Genomic DNA, 7,660 nt, shown 5'->3' on the forward strand with positions numbered 1-7,660 from the left:
GTCTTTGGATTCTGTGTCTCCCTCTCTCTCTGACCCTCCCCTGTTCACACTCTCTCTCTCTGTCTCTCAAAAATAAAAATAGAACATTAAAAAATACATTAAAAAAAGAAAAGAAAACACAGAGGGACCATTCAATTAAATAAGAAACATCAGAAAAAGCACAAACAAAATAAGAAATTTAACAAAGAGACAGAAAACACACACAAAAAATAACCAAACAGAAATTCTGGACTGAAAAATATAATGTATAAAATGAAAATTGTAATAATGAGTGGTCTTTTAAATTTTATTCATTTATTATGAAAGAGAGAGAAAGCACAAGTGGGGAAGGGTCCCAGGGAGAGAAGAGAGAATCCCAGACCAACATGGGCCCAAACTAACAGGAGTCGTGAGATCATCACCTGAGCCAAAGTCAGATGCTCAACCAAGTGAGCCACCCAGGCGCCCCTGTAATAAAGAGCTTTAACAGACTTAGTTCAGCAAAAGAAAGAATCTGTGAGACTGAAGACAGAAACCTTGAAATTATCCAATTAGAAGAGAAATGAGGAGAAGTAGGAAAAGAGTTAAAGGAAATCTACAGGATCCATGGTATACAACCAAGAGAAACACTCTGTGGGTTATCTGAATCCACAAAAGAAGACACAGAAAAGACGCAGGAGGTGATTTAAAGAAATAATGGCTATGAACTTCCCAATTCAGGGGAGAAATGGATACTGCAGTTCATAAAGTTCATAGGTCACCAAAGAAAATCAATTTAAGATCATCTCCAAAGCATATTACAGTAAAACTGTAAAAAATCAGACAAAGAGAGAACCTTAAAGTCAGCATGAGAAAAAAATTTTGTAACTTACAGAAAATCCTCATAAGGCTATCAGCAATTTCCCAGCAGAAACCTTCCAGGCCAGGAGAGGGCGAGATAATATAGTCAAAGCGCTAACGGAAAAAAATAAGAAGCAGAAGAATTGCCAACCAGGAGTGAAGGAGAATTGACGAGGTTCCCAAAGAAATAAAAGCTGAGGCGTTTTCCACAAGACCAGCCTTAAAAGAAAAGCTGAAAGGTGTTTTTCAAGCTGAAATGAAAGGATGCTGATTAGTAACATGAAAACATAGGACAAGACAGAACACACTGATAAGAGTAAGTGTAGAGTCAAATTCAGAATACTCTAATACTGCAATATGGTAGAATGTTAACCACTGAATTCTACTTAACCTTTTATGAACTTTAAAGGACAAGAGTATTAAAAATAACTATTGCTACAATAACCTATTGATGAAAGCAATATACAAATAGCTGAATTGTGACATCAAAAATATAAAAAGGAAGGGAGTAAAAGGGTAGAGTTGTATGCAGTTAAAGTTAGCAGCACAAAACAGACTGTTGTAACTAGAAAATATTTCATGTAATCCTCATGGTAACCAGAAAACAAAAATCTACAGTGCACTCAAAAAAGATAAAAAGAAGAGAATCAAAGAAAACCACTATGTAAAATCATTAATTCACAAAGGAAGCATCAAGAGAGAAGGAAAAGAATAAGGGAACTATACAGTAGCCAGGAAACAATGAGATGGCATTAGTAAGTCCTCACATATCACTAGTTACTCTAAATGTAAATGGACTGAATTCTCCAATCAGAAGGTACAGAGTTGCCAAATGAATTCTCTGCTGCCTACAGGGATTTCTATTGGTTTCAAGGGTCCATATGGGTTCACAGCGAAGGCATGGAAAGAAATATTCCACGCAAGCAGAACCCAAAATAAAGTAGGGCTAGCTATATTTACAACAGACAAAGTAGACTTTAAGCCAAAAAATAGCAACAAGAGACAAAGAAGGTCATTATACAATCATAAAGTGATCGATTCATCTAGGTCTAACAATCATAAACACCTAAGCACCCAACATCAAACCACCCAATTATCTTAACCAAATCAGTACCAGATCTGAAAGGAGAAACAGACAACACTATGATAGTAGGGGACTTCAATACCCCGCTTCAGCAACGGATAGGTCATCTGGACAAAAAATCAACAAGGAAACATTGAACCATTCGGCACTATTGGTGAAAGATCCAGCAATCCAACTTCTGGGTATATATTCAAGGGAAATGAAGACAGGATCTCAAAGAGATATTTGCACGTTCACTGCACCATTACTCACCGTAGCCAAGATATGGAAGCAAATTAAGTGTCTCCCAGTGGATGAATAGATAGAGAAGATACAGATAGATGACAGAGATACAGAGATAGATAGATAGATAGATAGATAGATAGATAGATAGATAGATAGATAGATATTAGATAGATAGATTTGTGACAACATGGGTGGACTCTGAGGACATTATACTAAGTGCAAAAGTCAGAAGGGGAAAGGCCGATACTATCTGCTACCAATTGTATGTAGAATCTAAAAAGCCCAAATGCAGGGGCATCTGCGTAGTGTCCGACTCTTGATTTCAGCTCAAGTCATGGTCTCATGGTTCATGAGTTTGAGCCCCCTGTCTACACTGTAAGTGCAGAGCCTGCTTGAGATGCTCACTCCCTCTCTGCCCCGCCTCTGCTCGTGCTCCCAGTCTCTCCCTCTCTCTCTCTCTCTCTCTCTCTCTCTCTCTCTCTCTCTCTCTCTCTCTCCCCCTCTTCCCCCTCTCAAAAATATATAAATAAATTTTAAAAACCAAATGCACAGACACAGAGACTGAGGGGTAAGGGAAATGGGGACATGTTGGTCAAGCTACACTTTTCAGACCAGTAAGTTCAGGTGATCTAATACACAGCACTGGTGATTATAACTAATAATATTGTAGTTTATACTTGAAAGTTGCTGAGAGTAGATCTTAAGTGTTCTCACCACAAAAAAGAAATGGTAACTATATGATATGATGGAACATATATCATATATAGAGGTGTATCAAATTAACATGTTGTAGGCCTTAAATTTACATGATGTTGTAAATCAATTATATCTCACTAAAACTGGGAAGAAAGAAAACACTTCTTATGTGGCCTCTCCTTCGAAAACTCTAGAACGTTTTAACAAAAGCTGGTGGTGATTTTAAAAATCTTATTCAGAATATATAATTAAGTATCCACCGTGATTCAGATACTATCTTAGACATAAATTACAATACAGAGTGACATCATCCACTGTGTACTGATTATGAGTAGGTTTTTTAATAAATCCATGAAATGACAGAGAAATACAATTAAGTAACTATTGCTGTACCGGGAAGTGAAGTAAGCAAGTCCTTGAGAGCTCTCGCTGTTGTCAGTTTCGGCACTAAACGCCACGGAACCTGTTTGAGCAGAAAAGCCAAATTAATTGCTTTGTGTTTCGCCCTCTGGATTCTCCCTGACCACTCTCCAGTACGTACGGTGAAGAACAAAAAAAGCAGCCAAGAGATTAGCAGGCAGGAGCATAAGAAGGAAAACAAAACAAAACAAAGACTCTCTACAATGACTTCTAAGAAGGAAGAATGTCTCTCCACGTGTTCACGGAGGCACTTTCATAAGCAGTGAGTCACATTGCAACTCGGTTTTATTAATAATGTAGACGCTTCACAACAGCACATGCTCCTGACAGAGCAGTACCCGACAAGCTCTCCTGATGACCAGGAATGCTTCTTTCACACTGTTCTGGAAGCACAGGATGTGGTTAGCAATTTCTGAAAGACATCACTAGCTCTTCAGCGCACCATCCTCCTCCTGCAGGCCACTCCCCCCAGCAAGGATTTAAGTGACGGAGCTCATTTTCAAGAGCGCCAATCTCACTGACAACAAAGGCCTCGTGAGGCAATGAGGTTGCTAGAGCATTCTTGTCAAGTGGTGTTGGAATATGAGCCCTGAGAAAAACTACACCTTCTAGCTCTAGGGTTCCACCTTTCACTTTTCTTAAAATTAGCATCTGAAACGTTTACAAGTACATGCTTTTCTCCTAAATGGGTTTAACGGGTCTTCATTGACGTGGACTATCCTCTAAGTCTGCCTGATATCTGAATCTGCTAATACACGATAATCTTCGGAGAAGAGGTAGAAACATTTTTTACTAAGGCAATCAGAATTTACAGATTTTCTTTCAGATGTTAGAGATATTTTGACAAGGAGAAATAAATGTGTGTCTGAGACAAAATGAATAAATTCTACCTTATTTCAATAATTAGCTCTTTGACCCAATGTTCAGACTCCGTAATATTTACTAGAGTGCTCTCATAAGGGGTAACAGAAAGACTGTCTTTGTGGGTATTCTTAGCATTGTTTTCTGCTTTCTGACGTCTTTGTTTCTTCATTGCGAGTGGAACATCCCTCATTTGAGGGAACCAAGCTTGCTTATTGCTACCCAACAAATCACTCCCATAACTTACTGGCTTAAGCCTACCCGTTTGTTTTATGAGACCTCATTTTAGGCGTGAGAAGCAAGCTCAGGGTGCAGGTGGGTGACTGTTACTCTCTGTGGGCACTGACCCTGAATCACTTGCTGGTCCACGGCTGGCACACCAGCCACACACCCTGACACACACGCATGGACCTTGGAAGTGACAGCGGGGGTGGTCCCAAGTCTGGGCTCGGCGGTGATGGTCAGCGGAAAGACCCACAGGCGACGGCACCCTTCTGGCAGTGTCAGAACGTTCACACTTGTTACGCAGTGGCTCAGGGGTCCCAGAACAACCGTTCTGGGAAACAGGAGGTGAAGCTGACATTCTCTTAAGAACTGGTCAGAGCAATTCCGCGGTGCAGCTCCATTCAGCGCAGGGACACGGGCCCCTTTCTCGAGAGAAATGTCAGAGAAACCTCAGCCATCCTTAATCTGTCCCCATCAACGAGCTTCCCTAAGGACCTGCTCCTGTGCCTGCAGATACAAATCACAATGCTTCCCCCTCAGATACCCTACTTTCTGACTTACCTAACCTTTATTAAATCATTTGGCTATAACTTTTAGTTAAAGAATTACCTCAGTCTTCTCTAAGTTTCTTCTGATTGCAAAAGAAGCAGAGAATATAAAAAAGAAATTTAAAAAAATTTTTACATTTATTTATATTTGAGAGACAGAGGGAGACAGAGCATGAGTAGGGAGGAGCAGAGAGAGAGGGAGACACAGAATCTGAAGCAGGCTCCAGACTCTGAGCTGTCAGCACAGAGCCCGACGCAGGGCTCAAACCCACAAACCGTGAGATCATGACCTGAGCCCAAGTCAGACGCTTAACCAACTGAGCCACCCAGGCGCCCCTAAAAAATAAAATTTTTAGCAAGCACTTATTAAATTTCAGAATGTCTATTTTTAATAATCAAACAAGTGTATTTGTTACCATGCCTGCTATTATGAAGGATAATGTATTGATAATATGACACATAAAAACTGTATTACTGATGAGGAAATAAAAACCCATTCCAAATAAAAGGACTAAGCACTAGGCTATGAGTCAGGATCTTCCCTTTCCCGTGGACTGCAGGCTCAGACATACGACCACCAAGTCGTCAGAGCTGAGCAGGCTGCCTTCCGTGGGGCTGAGTGCACACGGTGCTTGTGCTCTATCGGATTACATCAATGTTAACACAGCATTCTACAGTGCAGTTCAATGCCATTTATCCTCAGTCTCTGGGAGACCTCGATATTCAGTATTCAGAGGTTCTTATGATCACGTATGCACAGTGCCTTTTAAAAATCTCACTGCATTTATATTCCAAACCTCCCTCAGGACTCTAAGGATATAATAATTTATATTTATGCCGTATACAATTTGGAGATAATTACATGGCAGTTGGGCTATTTTTTTTCTAACTACCACACTAATGTTCAATAACTGCACTTCTGACAATCCATAGGCATTTAATTAGGAAAAAAATATCTTGGGAAATGCAAGTATCATGCTCATTCGACAGACTCCAGACAGGCCACTGAAGAAAAGGGAAGATTTAATGGATGCTCAGGTAACCATCCTAGTGTGGGTCTTCATATGATAATTAAGTACAATGATCTCATTTTTTTAATCTACAAACTGATTTTTATCATTTAATGAGAACCACATTATAATTAAATACTTAAGTAATGGCTCTTACAAAGCAGGTTTTCAGTATCACCAGCATGTACAATTTCTTTGACACTGTTGGTATGTGAGGATAACTCAAGACTCAATGGATTTAGAGTTTAAATTAAACACATCTCTGGCCTATAGCTAATAAAGAAAATTAGATAGAAACATGAAATCTATAAATTGTATGAAATGTGCATTTATACGTGCATTTTAAAAAATAATTTATGGAATCAAATTACACCTGGCATGAGTCAAAGAATTTCTAAAGATGGCTCTTGAATGGACCGATAAGAAATGTTTAATAATTTTGCTTTTGCTACATCTTTACTTAATAAATAAAACCTCCCAGAACTCGTAAAGGCTATTTCGAAAATGTTTTAAGTCGACATGATAATATATCTTAAGCAGGTTTTTTTGGTGACAAAATTTGAGTAAACAATTTTTATATTTGTATAATATTTAGGAAATATAAAACAAATGCAAACATAGATAGTAAACAGTACAATGAATTCCCTGCTACTCATCACCCAGTTTCTCCTTTGTCCTCAAATCTTTATTTAAATTCTAGTCAGTTAACACATAGCATAACGCTGGTGTCAAGAGCAGAATTTAGTGATTCATCGCTTCCATGAAACACTCAGTGCTCATCCCAACCGTGCCCTTCTCAACAATCCTCAGTCTATTCTTGATAATTAAGAGTCTCTTAGAGTTTGCTTCCCTCTTTCTTCTCCTTCCCCTATGTTCATCTCTTTTGTTTCTTAAATAACACATATGAGTGAAATCAGATGGTATTGGTCTTTCTCTGACTGACGTATTTCACTTAGCATAAGACTTCATCCATGCTGACTGCATCCAGCCTCATGTATGTTGTCACAAATGGCGAGATTTTATTCTTTTTTGATGGCTGAGTAATACTCCATTATATATGTACACCACATCTTCTTTATCCACTCATCAGCTGATGGACATTAGGGCTCTTTCCATAGTTTGTTTATAGTCGATAGCGCTGCTATAAACATCGGGGTGAATGTGCCCCATCATCATTTTCGTATCCTTTTGGCAAATATCTCATAGCACAATCGTGGGATCACAGGGTAGTTCTGTTTTTAACTTCCTGAGGACCCTCCATACTGCCTTCCAGAGTGGCTGCACCAGTGTGCATTCCCACCAACAGTGCAGGAGCTGCCCCTTCTCCACCTCCTCGCCGACATCTGTTGTTTACCGTGTTCTTCACATTAGCCACTCTGACAGCACTTACCACCCAGTTTCAACCTTTTTCTAACCATTGCCACTGGCCTTCCATTCCTGCTCTCACCAACCCCCACCTCTACGGCTTGATGCAAATCCCAGATAAGGTACCATCTCACCTGTAAGCACAATAAGTATTTAAAACTTCAAATGTGTCATGAGGGGAAGGTCACTGGGGGGCTGACGGTGGGCATTTCAGCGGAGTGGCAGAAATGAGAACTCTATGGAAGAAAAGATAAGTTATAAAGTCAGGAGATAAAGAATTGGAGGAAGTAAATATCAAATTTTTAAAGAGTTGTGGTATGCACAGTACTGAAGACATGGCTTTTTATTTGGAGTGTTGCTGGGTTTATGGGTGATTTTTTTCCTTTCTCTTGGGATGGGAGAAAATG

Source organism: Suricata suricatta, chromosome 14 (genome assembly GCF_006229205.1).
Source record: "Suricata suricatta isolate VVHF042 chromosome 14, meerkat_22Aug2017_6uvM2_HiC, whole genome shotgun sequence".
NCBI classification, from domain to species: Eukaryota; Metazoa; Chordata; class Mammalia; order Carnivora; family Herpestidae; genus Suricata; species Suricata suricatta.